Consider the following 17,505-nt stretch of genomic DNA (forward strand, 5'->3'; position numbering starts at 1 on the left):
CGGATCAAATAACTGATCACAACGGATCATAACCGACATTCTGTTAAAATAACGGACATTGGCCATACGTTATGATCTGTTAGTTTCTCCGTTATGATTTTCTATTGTTTGCTAATTTTAACCCCTTTTTTTTAACTTCCTGCTTAAGAGCATGCTCAGTAGCAATAACGGAATATACAAAAAACTGACGCTAACAGATGGTCATTTGTGGTCATCCGTCATCCTTAGACTTCAATTTTAAAATTTTAAAGGGGTTCTCCGGTGCTTACACATCTCATCCCCTATCCAAAGGATAGGGGATAAGATGCCTGATCGCGGGAGTCCCGCCACTGGGGACCCCCGGGATCTTGCACGCGGCACCCCGTTTGTAATCAGTCCCCGGAGCGTGTTCGCTCCGGATCTGATTACCGGTGACCACGCGGCCGGCGGCGTGTGACGTCACCCCTCTGCCCCCGTGTGACGTCACGCTTCGCCCCTCAATGCAAGCCTACGGGAGGGGGCGTGACGGCTATGACGCCCCCTCCCGTAGGCTTGCATTGAGGGGCGGAGCGTGACGTCACACGGGGGGGGCGTGATGTCACACGCCGCCGGCCATGTGGTCGCCGGTAATCAGACCCTGAGCGAACACGACTCCCGCGACTCCCGCGATCAGGCATCTCATCCTCTATGCTTTGGATAGGGGATAAGATGTGTAAGCACCGGAGTACCCCTTTAACGTCCGTTATTCGATCGCTATTTTTGAAGGAAGAAAAATGTATGCGTACACCGTTTTTTGGTCCCTTTAAAATAACGGATGTCATTCATAACAGGCTATAACTGGTGACAAAATATCCCATTGACATGAATGGGTTTCTTTGACAGCTGTTTTCAGTAATTTATAATGGGAGCATTTACAGGGTGACAACGATAGTGTGAAAGGGGCCTTACATAGTCCTGTCTTCTCTGGCTGGTATCATGCCCCTAAGCAAACGGAGCAGAGCGATGACGCGGGCTGTCAATCTTGCGGAGTGGTCATGATTACAGCTGATAAACTGTACTAGGTTAGTATAGCTCTGCGCCCAGAGGTCAATTTAATCTGCTGCACTCCCTTGTAACCTTCCCTTAGGGTACGTTTACACATCTGGATTTTCTGCAAGTTACCTGCTGCAGGTTTTTCTGCTGTGAATTTTCCACAATGGAAAATCCATAGCTGACCCCATTCAAGTCAATGTTATATGCTGCAGATTTTCCATTGCAGAAGGTACATACTTTTAAACGTACCCTATAGGTATGTTTATATGGAATACCTTGTAGATTTTCAATCAGGATTTGCAATTAAACAAATCTGCACCAAATCGATTTTCATTTTGGATTTGATGCTGCAGTTAGTTCACTGCGAAAATATTTACTCACTATCGCAAGAGTGAAACAATGTCATTTTTTTGCATTGGGCAGGAATGTGGAATTCCTATCGCGTTATTCCGGCCCTTAGCCGAGCTCCGGGCAAGCAGGGCCGGGCCTGACAAGCGCGGCGGCGCTCAGCAGTCTGTATGGAGCGGGCTCCCGACTCCTGCCTGCTCCGTACTCTGCAGCCCCCGGCTGTTCTCAGTACCCGGGGGCCGCCGCTAATAACAATGCGCTCAGCCTATCACTGGCTGAGGCGGGAAATCGCTGCAGCCGGTGATAGGCTGACGGCTCTGTGACGTTCCCATCCCCAGGACCGCAGAAGGTGATTTAAAGTTTATTTTGATTGTTTTTGCAGCCCGGGCACAGGATAGTACTGTACAGCACAGCGGCTAATAATTATTTGGGGGGGGGGGAGGGGGGGAGAGAAGCAGCGCTCCCGGGTGACATATATGATTAGTTCCCCCATGTGGGGGACAGCGCAGTGCTGGGCTGATAAACTGGGGGGGGGGGGAGGGGGGGGGTAGTTTTTTATTAAATTTCCACACCCCTGATTAGGGCTTATAAGATTTTTATTTTTATTATTGTAACATGGAAAAATGTCATGTCTGATACAATGGAATAATTGCCATATTTGTGAAGATTATTGCTGTGACTAATGCTGGCGTATTGTCAACTTTATCTCCATGTTTATGGTGATCTGAAGCCGTCTTCACTGTGTGTTTGTATTATCAAGATACATGCATGTGACCATTTGTTACTAATCTCGGCAGTAGAGTTGAGAAGACTTCTTGGTATCTTGCCTTTTGCATGTTTTTCACGGGTACAGACAAGATAATCAGGTTTCACAGAAGTGATAAATTTCTCTTGTGTAAACCCCTCCCTAGCCCCCGGCTATGATCATTATCTCCTTGCAACAACCCTATACAGTCTTGGAATTTTTATTTTTAGTTAACCCGCTGCAGAGAGAATCATGAGATCTTTTACTTATCTTTTCATTGTCTGAGCTCCTTCGGGTTTGCATTATGGTTGTTTTTTTGATGATTAGAACTAGTGTCATATGGCTAATATTATTATAGGAGTGTAAAACTGGCACATTCCTGTACCATATCCCAACCTAACCACAGGTCTGATCATAAAGTCCTATGATGGTGTCTGTTTGGGTGCTCAGACCCACTGTTGGGACAGGATCTGTTTTAGTAAAGCAGATGCCCGGGCTTTGCCCAAGGGAAGTTGGCTTATGACTAAGTTATCTGATTTTGCATGTTAAATGGCTTTTTCTTCATTTGCTCACATTAAATGGGTCTCCTGTTCTCGATAAATATTTTACATCTGCAACATGCATCCGTGCTCTTCAAGTCGACCAGCACTGGGGATTATCATGAACCCTGTAAGTAGAGATACTAATGTGTAGCGTAGCCTAGAAGTCGGTGGCCAGTTAAGGTGATTACAGTAGGCATAACAGCCCTACCACTTAGCAGCTCCCCCTACTGTTCCTCAGTAGGCATAGCAGCTCCTCCTACCCTTTTCTTTTTCCCCAGAAGGCATAGCAGCCCATCTCCCTGCTTTATATCCAGTAGGTACAGCAGCCCCTTTTCTGATAAGGAACAATTAAGCCGTGCCTTGATTATCATTTCTAACGGACTGAGTTTGCATTCTGACACAGCGGTGGGATTGTTGAAGGGAAATGATCTGGCTGGCAGAGTTTGACGGGGAGGGTGAGGGTCTGCTGTTGCCATGGTGACTCCCCCTGTCCCTGGTGCGTTCTTATCTGCTATCAGCCTAGATAGAGGTCAGGTGGTCCTACAGGCAGTTATGGGGGACGTATTGTCGTGGAGCCTTTATTACCTGTTCAGCCACAATGCAGCCGGGTCTGTGTAATCAGCTGTTAATGTCCAAATCCTCCAGAATAAAGAAATGTTATTGGAGAATATCTCTCGCCCTATAACATTGTCCACACAAATGTAACTGTAAATTATGTAGATGACAACTGTGCCCAACAAGCCGAAACATTTTCACATATTCCCAGTATCTTTACATACGAATCCTCCAATGTTTTTTTTTTTTTTTTGGTCTCTTTTTCAGGCCACACTGTGCGCCAGGCTCTATGGTGGTACTAGACGGGGGAAAAAAAACCCTGACTGATATTTGCCAACGGGGCGCAACGGCAGTGTGAAAGGGGCCTAACCTGTTGTCAGTGGAAGGAAATAAATATGGACAAAGCTAGATGGCATTATGAGCTTGAAGCTCCTTTTGGGGTAGCATTTCCGGTAGGATACCCCCTTACTTCCTATTACGGCTACAGGCTTTTCCTATTAAGATGAGGAAGTTGTACCTGTGTAGGTGTATTGAAGGTTGGTTTACACAGAATTGCTTCAGAAAAATCTGCTATATCCAGATTGAGATTCAGCATAGTGAATAGAGGAACTGCTGGGTGTCTGCAATAGACATATACATGATGTAGTGTTAATGACCTCAATCATATTCACGCCTAAGTACAGGCATCTGTCGGATAGGATCCTCTATAATTAAAAACCAGTTACTTTTGGAATTTTTGTGGTGACTCATTGGTACATGTGGTATTAAAAGTGCTAAATCCCTATAAATAGATGGGATGTTCTTGGCCTCAGGCTGGTTACTTGTCTTGATTTCCGTTAACGCCAACCCACCGCGATCAGATCCAGTTATCGTTACCATCAAAACCCTCCCTTCCGTCTTATGAGGGATGTTATTTTTTTTTGCACTAGGAATAATTCTTCTTATTCCTATCATGCACGAATAGACAGAGTTAAGAAAACTATCGTCTACATTTTTTTTATTTTTTATTTTTTGAAGGTGGAAACATGTATTTCAATTCCAGTGTTGCATTAAGCTAGAACATGTCGTCTGAGTTCATTTTTCTTCCCCCCCCTGTATCCCCCCTGCTGGTGACATTCCTGTCCTCAGATGAGCTGAGGAAGATTCTGCGCATCTGACCGCTACTAAGTGGAAAGAGATTGACAGTGGCAGAGTCTCTGCCCCCCCCCCCAGGTGTATGTGTGTGAATACACTGCTTACGTGACCTGCTTACTAATATCATCAATGTCTCCTCTGGATGTAGTCACTGTCTTAGCCATGAGCATAAAATGCAATGCTTTACCATCGAATGAAGGGTTTTTGTGCAATATATTAATCTAGAATTGTCATTTTAAGACCAAGTTCGCATATGTCCCATGGACACACATGAAAAAGAAGCGTTTCTGGGATCAGAAATTCATTCTTATAAAAGGAGTACTGTTGTGCATGACAACTTATTCCCTATGTATGCTCTCTCTATATCTGTATCCCCATTATGCTCTCTATCTCTATGGGAGACCCGGAGATGCATGAACACAGTGATAAATGGAGAGGGCCTGTCGGACACCGTTTTGTGCAAGAGTCAACACACTCCATCCCTGGGAAGAGTAGGGGTGCAGAGCAGAAGATTGGGGGGGGGGATGTCCCTAGCAGTAAGACCCCATGTGATCATACACTTTTTTTTTCTTTCCCTCTTTAAGTTGTCATGCACTACGGTACTCCTTTTAAACATAAATTGTGAAAATTGACAAACCTTTAAAACAGTAAAAGACATAAAAATCAGAATGGAGGTCTGGATATGGAGTCACATTCAAAATTTTAAAACCACACTACAAACTGATCCAACTTTGATGTAATGTTGTTAAAACAAGTCAAAATGAGGCTCAGTAGTGCGTGTGGCCTCCAAGTGCCCGTATGACCTACCTACAATGCCTGAGCATGCTCCTGATAAGGTGGGGACAGTCTGTGGTGCAACGTGGCGTTGGTGGATGGAGCGAGACATGATGTCCCAGATGTGCTCATTCAGATTCAGGTCTAGGGAACGGGCGGGCCAGTCCATAGCATCAATGCCTTCCTCTTGCAGGAACATTGTCTTGCATTAGGAGGAACCCAGGGCCAACCGCACCAGCATATAGTCTCTCAAGAGGTCTGAGGATCTCATCTTGGTACCTTATGGCAGTCAGGCTACCTCTGGCAAGCCAAAGAAATGCCACCCCCACACCATTACTGACCCACCTCCAAACCGGTCATGCTGTAGGATGTTGCCAATCTTGGGTTTTCTCTGGCAAATGCCAAACAGCCTGCACGGTGTTGGGCTGTAAGCACAACCCCCACCTGTAGACGTCAGGCCCTCATGCAGTCTGTTCCTGACTGTTTGGACACATGTACATTTGTGGCCTGCTGGAGGTCATTATGCTGGGCTCTGGCAGTGCTCCTCCTGCTCCTCCTTGCACAAAGGTGGAGGTAGTGGTCCTGCTGCTGGGTTGTTGCCCTCCTACGGCCTCCTCCACATCTCCTGATATACTGGCCCGTCTCCTGGTAGCGCCTCCATGCTCTGGACACTACGCTGACAGACACAGCAAACCTTCTTGCCACAGCTCGCATTGATGTGCCATCCTGGATGAGTTGCACTACCTGAGCCACATGTGTGGATTGTAGACTCCGTCTCATGCTACCACTTGAGTGAAAGCACCGCCAGCATTCAAAAGTGACCAAAATAGCAACCAGGAAGCTCAGGAACTGAGAAGTGGTCTGTGGTCACCACCTGCAGAACCACTCCTTTATTAGGGATGTCTTGCAAATTGCCCATAATTTCTACCTGTTTTCTGTTCCATTTGCACAACAGCATGTGACATTGATTGTCAATCAGTGTTGCTTCCTGAGTGGACAGTGTGATTTCACAGTAGTGTCATTGACTTGGAGTTGCATTCTGTTGTTTGTGTTCCCTTTTTTATTTTTTGGAGCAGTGTATAATACAGATAAACAAAAGGTGTGTGTGTGTATGTGTAATAAAACATAGAACAGCATGACCAAATGTTATGGTAGAGACACGTAAAGAGAGAGTGCTAAGTACGAAATCACAGTAAGGAGGATCCCCTAAAACAAAGATGAAAGAGTACAAATTGCCAAGTGGAGTCATGTAGTGTAGTTAACCACCACTACCCAATGTTTAAAGGGGCACTCCAGTCCTAGGACATCTTATGCCCTATCCAAAGGATAGGGGATAAAATGCCTGACCATGGGGGTCCCGCCGCTGGGGACCCCTGCCCACGTGTGACGTCACAATACTCCAGCCCCGTGATCGTGATTAATCAGATCCGGAATGATGTTCGCTCCGGAGGCTGATAGCGGGGTGCTGCATGAAAGATTGCGGGGGTCCCCAGCGGCAGATTGGGGATAGAAGCGGATTCTTTGGATAGGGTATAAGATGTCTTAGGGCCGGAATACCCATTTAACGCTCACTGGCTTTGTCCAAGGCATCAAAGGTCGGTCTGGCATAGTCCCTACTCATCGTGCAGGCTCCAGATCAAAATTTGTGGAATAATTGCTGAAAATAAGTCCCATTGGCTAATGGGCTTTTCTGGGCCGATTTTATCGAAAGTATCAACGTGTTCGTTCTTTCGGCGTAATCCGTATCCACGTTGGAACTTTGGTAGAACATCAGAATCCCATTGAGATCACCTCTTGCCTACCTGCAGTCGACCACAATATTGCAGCTTGTATCACCATAGTTGTGACAGCATATCACGGCAGTGCTGGTGTGACGGTGTTGCAGGTGCAGCCTAAGGTCAGACTAAATGGCAGCTTATACCTAATTATAAAATGTCATGTTTGAAGCGAAGTACATCTTCTTCACATTGAGTGTCACCTGTCGGTGTCTACCTCATTCACTTCCACCACTATTTAAAGGGTACCTCTCATCAAATAAACTTTTGATATATTTTAGATTAATGAATGTTGAATAACTTTCCAATAGCATGTTAATGAAAAATATGCTTCTTGTATTTTTCCCGATCAGTCCTGTCAGCAAGCATTTCTGACTCATGCTGGAGTCCTAAACACTCAAAGCTGCCAACCTGCTTTGTTCACAGCCAAACAGGCTGTGAACAAAGCAGGCTGGCCGCTCCGAGTGTTCTCCTTTGTGAACAAAGCAGACTGGCTGCTCGTAGTGTTTAGGACTCCAGCATGAGTCTGAAATGCTTGCTGCCAGGACTGGTAGGGAGACCCCTAGTGGTCATTTCTTCAAAGTGGAAAATTAAATAGAAAGAAGAATATTTTTTAATAACATGCAATTGTAAAGTTATTCTGCATACATTAATCTATAATATATCAAAAGTTTTTTTGATGAGAGGTACCCTTTAATTTTTTTCTGTGAATATTATAATAGACTTAGATTCCCTTGAAAACTAAGGGGGTTAATGCGTTCACATTTGTGTATGATTTTTCACAATTTTCTTTTATCCCAGGCGCTCTGTGCACACTGAGCCGCCTTTGTCTCCCAGCCTTGACGTGTTTGGTTAGTATTGTACAAATGTAAATTTTCTAGTTGCAGTTTTCTCAGTCTTGTTGGCATGTGGGTGCAGGCATTACTACTCCGTCAGGGTTATTACTGGTGCTGACAGGCACCTTGGATTCCTCTATTGTTTGGCTTATCAAATGGAATGCATGCAAGTCTGACTGCTGCACTAGAACTTCAGGTTTAGAGGACTGAATGTATTGTTCATCTGCCTGATACTACTCAACGTGTTGTCTTGTAAGTAGAGCACTATTTAATTGGAAGGTCCTGTTAAGGTCACCAGTCGGTAATTTATGACAGTGAAATTGTGGTAGACACAACCATTGTAATGTTGTGACATTTCCTTGTTATGCTTGAAATGATGTGTGACTTCTGTCAGGTGATGACCAAGTTGCACTCTCCATCGGAGCCCAAAGCTGGACAAATACTCATTGACAAAAAGAATAAGGTGCCAAGAAGCAGTCTTTGAATTCAAATGAGAATTTATACGTGTGAATATAATGATGATATATGGAAGTGATTACAATAGTTTATTGGGGAAAATTGTACGGTGGTCCCTCAAGTTACAATATTAATTGGTTCCAGGACGGCCATTGTAGGTTGAGACCATTGTATGTTGAGACAATAACTCTATGGAAACCTGGTAATTGGTTCTAAAGGCACCAAAATGTCATCCAAAAATTGGAAAAAGTGAGGATTAAAGAAAAATAAATAGATAATTAATATAGGTAAAGCAAATCCATCTGCTGGGAGCTGTAAATCAGTCTGTGTCAGTGTTTCCCAACCAGGGTGCTTCCAGCTGTTGCAAAACTACAACTCCCAGCATGCCCGGACAGCCAAAGGCTGTCCGGGCATGCTGAGAGTTGTAGTTTTACAACAGCCGGGGGAACCCTGCTTGGGAAACACTGGTCTATATAGAGGACAGGAGCTTCTTCGGGGTCCTGTACATGCTGAGAGTTGTAGTTTTACAACAGCCGGGGGAACCCTGCTTGGGAAACACTGGTCTATATAGAGGACAGGAGCTTCTTCGGGGTCCTGTACAGTAAACAAAGTGTCCCAAAAAGTAACATGGAGCCGCCCTCACCTGGTGTCCAAAGGAGCAGGTAACCCTGGGACAGGTAAAGTGTACAGAACATGTAAGAGAAAAAAATTCCAGTTGGAAGCCATGCAGGGCAGCACTTGTGGCCCCAGAATGTCTTGTACGTATGGCTGAGCTGTAAGGGCCCTTGTATCACTATAAGGTGTAACTGACTGTCATATGCAATGGCTAGAGATGAGCGAACTTACAGTAAATTCGATTTGTCACAAACTTCTCGGCTCGGCAGTTGATGACTTTTCCTGCATAAATTAGTTCAGCTTTCAGGTGCTCCGATGGGCTGGAAAAGGTGGATACAGTCCTAGGAGACTCTTTCCTAGGACTGTATCCACCTTTTCCAGCCCACCGGAGCACCTGAAGGCTGAACTAATTTTCGCAGGAAAAGTCATCAACTGCCGAGCCGAGAAGTTCGTGACGAATCGAATTTACTGTAAGTTCGCTCATCTCTAGCAATGGCTCCCCAGATCATTACACTAGTAGTTGGAGCAATGTGTCGCTCCACAACAAAGGCAGGATTGAAGACCTTTCCACGAGGCCTCCATGCTCAATCCCATCTATTGTCCAATCCCAAACAGAACATATATTAATTGGTGAAGATGATACAGCTACAGTTTGTTGCAGTCCAGGCTTCTCATTCACAACACCACCGAAAATGAAGGCAGCAGTGGCTGGCTGTCAGTAACAGGACATATAATGGCGCCACTGACTCACAAATTTCCTTCTAAGTGCCTGAATATGTCTGTATCAGGAACTGTACAGAGCAGGAGAAAATCCCGATAGCAAACCTATGCTGCTCTGGACAGTTCCTGACACAGAGATGTTAGCAGAGAGCACTGTGGACAAGATGAAAAAAGAAATTCAAAAAACAGAATCTTCACTGTAGCTTACAGCTGCTAAAAAGTACTGGAAGGGTAAAGATTTTTTTTTTTTTTATAGAAGTAATTTACAAATCTGTTTAACTTTCTGGCACCAGTTCATTAAAAAAAATATATAATTTCCACCGGAGTACCCCTTTAACCATGTTCTTATATGTAGAGCATAGCAGCATAAACGGGTTTGCAATTGGTATTGGTTTTATAAACAAGTCAGAATTTTTTTTAAATTTTTTTTAATTTTTTATGAGGACTCCAGACACTTGTGTAGATGGAAAAACTCCTGGCGATGTCTTTCATATGCACCTTTTACAGAAACTTGTGGTGGTCAAGTAAATGTGCTGATGCTCTATTCACTCGGGGGCCACTGACCTCTATTTTAATTGGAGGTCTCAGTGATCAGACCCCCACAGATCAGCTAAATATCCCCCTATCCTGTGGACAAGGGATAGCTATTAAACTTGGGATAACCTCTTTAGGGAAATAAATTGGAATTTGCTTTCTAGTTCGATAGTGTTGGTGTGAAGTTCTTTTCATTCTTCTCTCCAAGTATGTCAAGGCTGAGTATGTTCTGATAAACAGCTGGCCGTGTTAGTGTTGACCCAGCGGAAAGTTAATATTCCAAAGGGCGCATTGCATGCATTTTAGTCCCTCCTTTGTCTCTTTCTTTAGAGTGACATATTATAGTCTGGTGTGGAATGTGCAGAAACATGTGCTACATATTTATAACCTATCATAATGCTAAAACAAAAAAAAAATCTTTAGCAGCATGGCAAACCAAAAATATTTCAGCCGCCTCATGTAAAACAACTGCCTGGGCATGCTGGGAGTTGTAGTTTTGCAACAGCTGGAGGCACCCTGGTTGGAAAAAAACTGCTCTATTCATTCACAGTCTAGATACGGCAGCCACTGGCCATGGTTCCAAGGTTTTCCATTGTGGAGACAGGGGTTGGCCTCGGGTGGGACTCACATCTATCCTGTATTTATGAAGCATATTTTAGGACAGTATTTCTCAAGTTTTCTGAATCAACTACATTAAAGGAGTTGTAACAGGTCACGGCGGGTGGTGGTTCCTCCTGTGTTGATGATGATGTGAGCTGTGCCAGCGAGCGGAGTCTAAAGTGCTGCTGGTTTTCACCAGAGCCTGTGGCAAAGCAGATGGTCTTTCTGAGGCAGACGGCACCCAGGTTGCTACTCCTGGCACGACTCGTCCACACAGGTTGCTGGGATGTGGCGTGGCACAAAAGGAAACTGTCAAGTCGAGGTCAAGGTAGCAGTAGGTCGGGGCAGGCGGCACAGGTGCACGGTCAGGTAACGGAACAAGGATTAAGTACACAGAAATCGGGAACACAGAAACACAGTAGCTTTCTCTAGGGGACAAAGGCAACAAAGATCTGGCAGGGAACAAAGGCAGGAGCTGATACTTAAAGACAGGGTGCAGGTGTAGACACTTAATTAAATGAGTACTGGCCCTTTAAATGTGAGAGCTCCGGCGCGTGTGCGCTCTAGGAGGCGGGGGCACGCATGCCGAGGCTGCGAGAACAGGAAGAGCAGGGAGGTGAGTGACTGGCTGGGATTCGCATGCTGGCGCTTCCCGTGATGCGAATCTCTGCCCCGCTGGCAGCGGGGACATGACTAGTGCTTATGGCCAGCGTGTCTGGCTGGAGCGCAGATGTTACAGTAGTACTCCGTCCCTAGACATCTTATCCTCTATCCAAAGGATAGGGAATAACATGTCTGATCATTGGGGTCCAGCAGCTGGGACCCCCGCAATCTCTGTGCAGCACCCAGCGTTCGTTTAGAATGCTGGGTTCTGGCGGCAGGGGTCGTGACGTGACAACCACTCCCTTTGTGATGTCACACCACACCCACTCAATGCAAGTGTATGGGAGGGGGCATGGCGGTCACCACGCCCCCTCCCATAGACTTGCATTGAGGGGGCGTGGTCGTGACGTCACGATCCCTGCTCCAAGCATTTGGAACAACATTTTCTGAATGATGGAGTAGCGGAGTCCCTCTTTTAACCCCTTAAGGATAATGGACGTACTCCTACGCCCCGTTTCCGAGTCCTTAAGGACCGAGTACGTCCTGTCTATTAGCCGGAGGGGAGCCGGTGCCCAATGCCTGCTGAAATCGTTCAGCAGGCATCGTGGCATATCACCCAGGGGGTCATGATGACCCCCCCCCCATGTCGACGATGGCCGCAGATCGCTGAACAATTCAGCCCAGCGATCTGCGGCAGTCCCGGGTCAATCGGGTCTCCAGTGACCCGGAATTACTGGCTGATCAGGGCCGTCTCTGAAGGCCCCCGAACAGCCATAGCCAGCAGGGGTGAGGTGGCACTGGTGCCACCTCACGATCGCCCTGAATCGTCGGCCGGTTTACCGGCCTACCAATCAGGGCACCTGCTGCGGGTGTCACTCCCGCAACCCGCTCCGCCCCTCTTCCGGAGGACGTGAGCGGGTGCGGGAAGAAGACCCCGGGAGCTGGGGACCCCGATCCCCGACGTCAGTGTTGGGATCGGGGCCTCAGGAGCGGCGGCGAGGGACTGATCTGCAGCGGAGCAGCAGTTGGAGGTGATTGACAGCCTCCTGCTGTTCCTTGGCAACAGCTCCCAGCATGCAAAAAAGGGCATGCTGGGAGCTGTAGTTATGCAACACCAGGAGGCAGACCACCACAACTCCCAGCATACCCTTATGGGGATGCTGGGACTTATAGTTTTGCAACAGCTGGAGGCACATTTTTTTTCTATGGAAAAGTGTACCTTCAGCTGTTGTATAACTACAACTCCCAGCATGCACAAACAGCTAAAGTGCATGCTGGGAGTTGTAGTGGTGCATCTGCTGGTTGCATAACTACAACTCCCAGCATGCCCGTTGGCTGTCGGTGACTGCTGAGAGTTGTAGTTTTGCAACAGCTGAAGGCACACTGGTTGTGAAACACTGAGTTAAGTAGCAAACCAGTGTGTCTCCAGCTGTTGCATAACTACAATCCCCAGCCAAAGTAGTATGCCTCCAGCTGTTGCATAACTACAAGTCCCAGCATGCCCTTCCGCTGTCCATACATGCTTTGGGTTTGTTACCAAACTCGGTGTTTCACAACCAGTGTGCCTCCAGCTGTTGCGAAACTACAACTCCCGGCATGCACTGATAGACCGTACATGCTGGGAGTTGTAGTTTTGCAACAGCTGGATGTTTCTCCCCCCCCCCCCCACTAATGTGAATGTACAGGGTACACTCACATGGGCGGAGGTTTACAGTAAGTATCCGGCTGCAAGTTTGAGCTGCTGCTAATTTTCTGCCGCAGCTACATTACACTACACTAACACAAAATAAAATGAAAAGTAAAAAACACTACATATACACATACCCCTACACAGCCCCCCTCCTCTCCCCAATAAAAATGAAAAACGTCTGGTACGCCACGGTTTCCAAAATGGAGCCTCCAGCTGTTGCAAAACAACTACTCCCAGTATTGCCAGATAGCCACTGACTGTCCAGGCATGCTGGGAGTTTTACAACAGCTGGAGGCACCCTGTTTGGGAATCACTGGCGTAGAATACCCCTATGTCCACCCCTATGCAAATCCCTAATTTAGGCCTCAAATGCGCATGGCGCTCTCACTTTGGAGCCCTGTTGTATTTCAAGGCAACAGTTTAGGGCCACATATGGGGTATCTCCGTACTCGGGAGAAATTGTGTTACAAATTTTGGGGGGTATTTTCTGCTATTACCCTTTTTAAAAATGTAACATTTTTGGGAAACCAAGCATTTTAGGTATAAAAAATAATATTTTTTTTACATATGCAAAAGTCGTGAATCAGCTGTGGGGTATTAAGGTTCACTTTACTCCTTGTTATGTTCCCCGAGGGGTCTAGTTTCCAAAATGGTATGCCATGTGTGTTTTATTTTTTTATTTTTTTTATTTTTATTTTTTTGCTGTCCTCGCACCATAGGGGCTATCTAAAGGTGACATGCCCCCCAAAAACAATTTGTCGCTCCTTCCCTTCTGAGCCCTCTACTGCGCCCGCTGAACAATTAACGTAGACATATGAGGTATGTGCTTACTCGAGAGAAATTGGGTTTCAAATACAAGTAAAAATTTTTCTCCTTTTACCCCTTGCAAAAATTGGGTCTACAAGAACATGCGAGTGTAAAAAATGAAGATTTTGAATTTTCTTCTTCACTTTGCTGCTATTCCTGTGAAATACCTAAAGGGGTAATACACTTACTGAATGTCATTTTGAATACTTTGGGGGGTGCAGTTTTTATAATGGGGGTCATTTATGGGGTATTTCTAAGATGAAGACCCTTCAAATCCACTTCAAAACGGAACTGGTCACTGAAAAATAGCGAGTTTGAAAATTTTGTGAAAAATGTCAAAATTGCTGCTGAACTTTGAAGCCCTCTGGTGTCTTCCAAAAGTAAAAACACGTCAATTTTATGATGCAAACAAAAAGTAGACATATTGTATATGGGAACCAAAAAAAATTATTTGGAATATCCATTTTCCTTACAAGCAGAAAGCTTCAAAGTTAGAAAAATGCTAAATTTTCATTTTTCATCAAATTTGGGGATTTTTCACCAAGAAAGGATGCAAGTTACCATAAAATTTTACCACTATGTTAAAGTAGAATATGTCACGAAAAAACAATCTCGGAATCAGAATGATAAGTAAAGGAGTTATTAATGTTTAAAGTGACAGTGGTCAGATTTGCAAAAAAAACGATCTGGTCCTTAAGGTGTAAAATGGCCTGGTTCTTAAGGGGTTAAGGGGGTACTTGGAGATACAACAGTGATCCCACTCCCTTCCTCCATAGCGATCCTCTTCCCGCTTCTTGTAGTACTGGCACAATTGAGCCATTAGTCAGTGCTGGTTCAGCGCTGAATATCTCTCTCCAATATTAATCAATAACTAGTTTTTGTCCACAAGAACAGTTTTTCACAACATAAATATTGGAGAGAATAGTGGACCGTAAATAGCAGTGGAGTGTAAATGTGGTTTTAATCTCCTCATCTGTATTATTTTATAAGCATTAATAAAAGCTAAGTTTTGAGAGAAGGGAACATGAGGGTTTAAGTACCTTATGGGCACAATTGTTGCATGCTTCTTGTGGTTGACCCGTCACACTGCCGCTCAGCTAATCGACCAGCAATGTCCTGCCTCAGCCATAAGCCTCCATAGGCAGTCATGTATGGATGATGAGTGTCCAGCTGTGTGTAGGGACCAAAGGCCAAGTGAGTGCGGAGTGGGGTAATGTAAGAGAACATGGCCGCAGAGAAGCCTCATAGTATAGGTAAGTAATAAGTTCATAATTACTGCAGTGTTCTATTGAAAAACCTCATAAAGGCGGCCAACCCCTATATTATGAATCAGATAGATAAATGTCATCTGAGAGGTCAGAAACACCATTTGCTTGTCTTTTTGGTAAGGTGCATTCACACCATGATACGGCTGCAGACCACGGTTTTCAGTCTGGCAACAAAACCATATACAGTCCAAAAATTTGTTGTCACTATCTGACTCCATCTGGCTCATTCACTTGAATGGGATGCGGCGTGGCGGCCGTATGACACAATTGTGATGTGGCTAAGACTTTCGAGAAGGGCTAAATGTTAAATAGTTTGAATACCATGTTATAAGCATCAGTTATTATAAAAGAATATGTTCCTTACTCTTTTTTTGTTTTTTCAATTTTTTCCAAAAAAAAAAAAAAAAACTGACTTTGGGGGGGGGGGGGGGGGGAACCTGCCCGACTCCCCCAACAAATCTCCCCTGCCCAATGTTTACATTTTTTTTTTTAGCCAGGATGCCGCATGTCACACCATGTGACGTGGCACAATAGGATGTCGCGCAACATGACAGTATTTGATCTCATATGTGTCCTCTTAATCTCTCCATGTGTGTCAGTCATTACTGTCCCTTCATCTCTATAGTAGCTCAGTGTCTGGTACTAAAGTGAAGATACTTGTAGCTTATTTTGTAGTTATGTTGTACCTAGGCCTGCACGATATATCAATTGAGGATTGCGATATGTTGATTTTGCTTTTGTGGAAATTTTGCAATTATTACCTGTCCTATCAGCTTCTGGCAGCTGCAGAGGCTCCAGCGGCAGTGGCTCAAGTGGAGGCTTGGGCCCCGTCCGTTTCCCTGAGCGGGGCACTCCGGCGCCCCAGGAGACTTTCAGTGGCATGCGTCAGCTCCTCCCAGCAGTGCCTAGCGCTAGGGTGAAGACACGATAGGGGATAAGATGTTTTTGCCCAGAATACCCCTTTAATATGGCAGGGAGGGGATTGAGCTATAGGAGAGTAATTAGCTATATGAGGGGAATGGCTGTATGAATTTCATATAGCTTTTTCCCCTCATATAGCAGTCCCGCCTCCCAATCCCCTCATATAGACAAATTCCCTCATAGCTGCCCAGCCCCCTAATATGGCCATTCCCCCTTCATATAGCCCAATCCACCCTCATATAGCTGTCCCCCCTCATATGGCCCAATAACCTCATATGACCGCCCCCCCCTTCATATGGCCCAATTCCCTGATAAAGTCACCCCCCCCCCTCATATAGCCCAATCTCCTCTTATAACCCAATCCCCTCATATAGCCTTATCTCCTCGTTTCATATATCTATTTCCCCTCATAGCCATTCACCTTATTTTATATTATGAAATGAGGGGAATGGCTGTATTAAGTAGGGGGATTTGACATGAAATGGAAGAGATTTCACCATTTGTTTGTTATATCACAATCGCACATCGAAATCACAATTTTTATCTCCATAATTTTCCCCAAATCGTGCAACCCTAGTTGTACCTAATAGACACATGAAGCCATACTATTCCTGTACCAACCCAAGAAGGCCTGTCACCCTTGTGATTCTTGGGGGGGGACTTGACATTTTAAATATTTTGTTTTGTTTTTAAGCTCCCTTACATTTTCTACTATCTTATCATTATTTCTTCACTTCCAGACTTTATAGACTAGCTGTTAGATACTAAAATATCTCCTCGCTGAAATGTTATGTATTTGGAGGGGAAACTGTTTGTACTGTCTCCACCCTGCCACACCTTGTCATATTTTACCGTAGCTAAATAAAGTGTAGAAAGGTTTTGTTGTTGTTGTTGTTTCAGACTAACATTTGGCGGGAAGACTTGGCCCACCTATAAAGTGACTCAAGTGTTGTTACAATAGTACTAGCTAGAGCCATCTTGCAAGCAAAATTCTTTTATGGTCAAAGAAAAGACAAGGACTTTACAAACACATTCTTGTATCTGTATTGCAGCTGTATACTAGCCCAAACACACAGAAATCTAGATTGCTCCAATACTAAGATTTTGACTTGTTATAGGGTTATTCTGGCACTACAGATTTTTCTAAAATGGTCTCTGGATGCATTAGAAATAACAAAGAAACCATACTCACCTGCCCCAATTCCCCACTGCTGCCATTCTGACTGCTCCCAAGCAATGCCTTGATGCTCTTGTGACCTTGCAGGAACTGTATGTTCAGCCTGTCACTTGCCGCAGCAGTGAACATTCTCGGCCAGTGAAAGGCTGAGAAGATGCTTCCTGCAGGATCGGTATGCCATCAGAATTCGGAAAAAATCAAGAGCGGCAGGGACCAGGATCTGGTCTGGTGTGGAAACAGGTTAGGTCCGTATGCTTTTATTTGTTTTATTTTATTTGGCAGCCACCTGGGCCCCTTTTTTGAAAAATAGTTAATCACCTGACAACCCCTTTTTTAATATGATTTTAAAATTACACACACGCACACGCAAATTACACACACGTGTGCAACTTGT

General features: G+C 45.1%; 1 protein-coding gene across 7 annotated transcripts in view; it reads left to right on the top strand.

Annotated features, from left to right (window-relative positions):
* DAAM1 (dishevelled associated activator of morphogenesis 1) overlaps positions 1-17,505 on the top strand; it is a 202,986-nt gene that overhangs the window by 7,126 nt on the left and 178,355 nt on the right. The window contains exon 1 of one of the 7 annotated variants that reach the window (XM_056546903.1): positions 7,909-7,972. The exons of the other annotated variants lie outside the window; for them this stretch is intronic. The gene's annotated coding sequence lies outside the window, so the exon portion shown is untranslated. Of the gene's footprint in view, positions 1-7,908; positions 7,973-17,505 lie in introns of those variants that run through there. 7 annotated transcript variants of the gene reach the window in all.

The sequence above is a fragment of the Hyla sarda genome, chromosome 11, assembly GCF_029499605.1.
Source record: "Hyla sarda isolate aHylSar1 chromosome 11, aHylSar1.hap1, whole genome shotgun sequence".
NCBI classification, from domain to species: Eukaryota; Metazoa; Chordata; class Amphibia; order Anura; family Hylidae; genus Hyla; species Hyla sarda.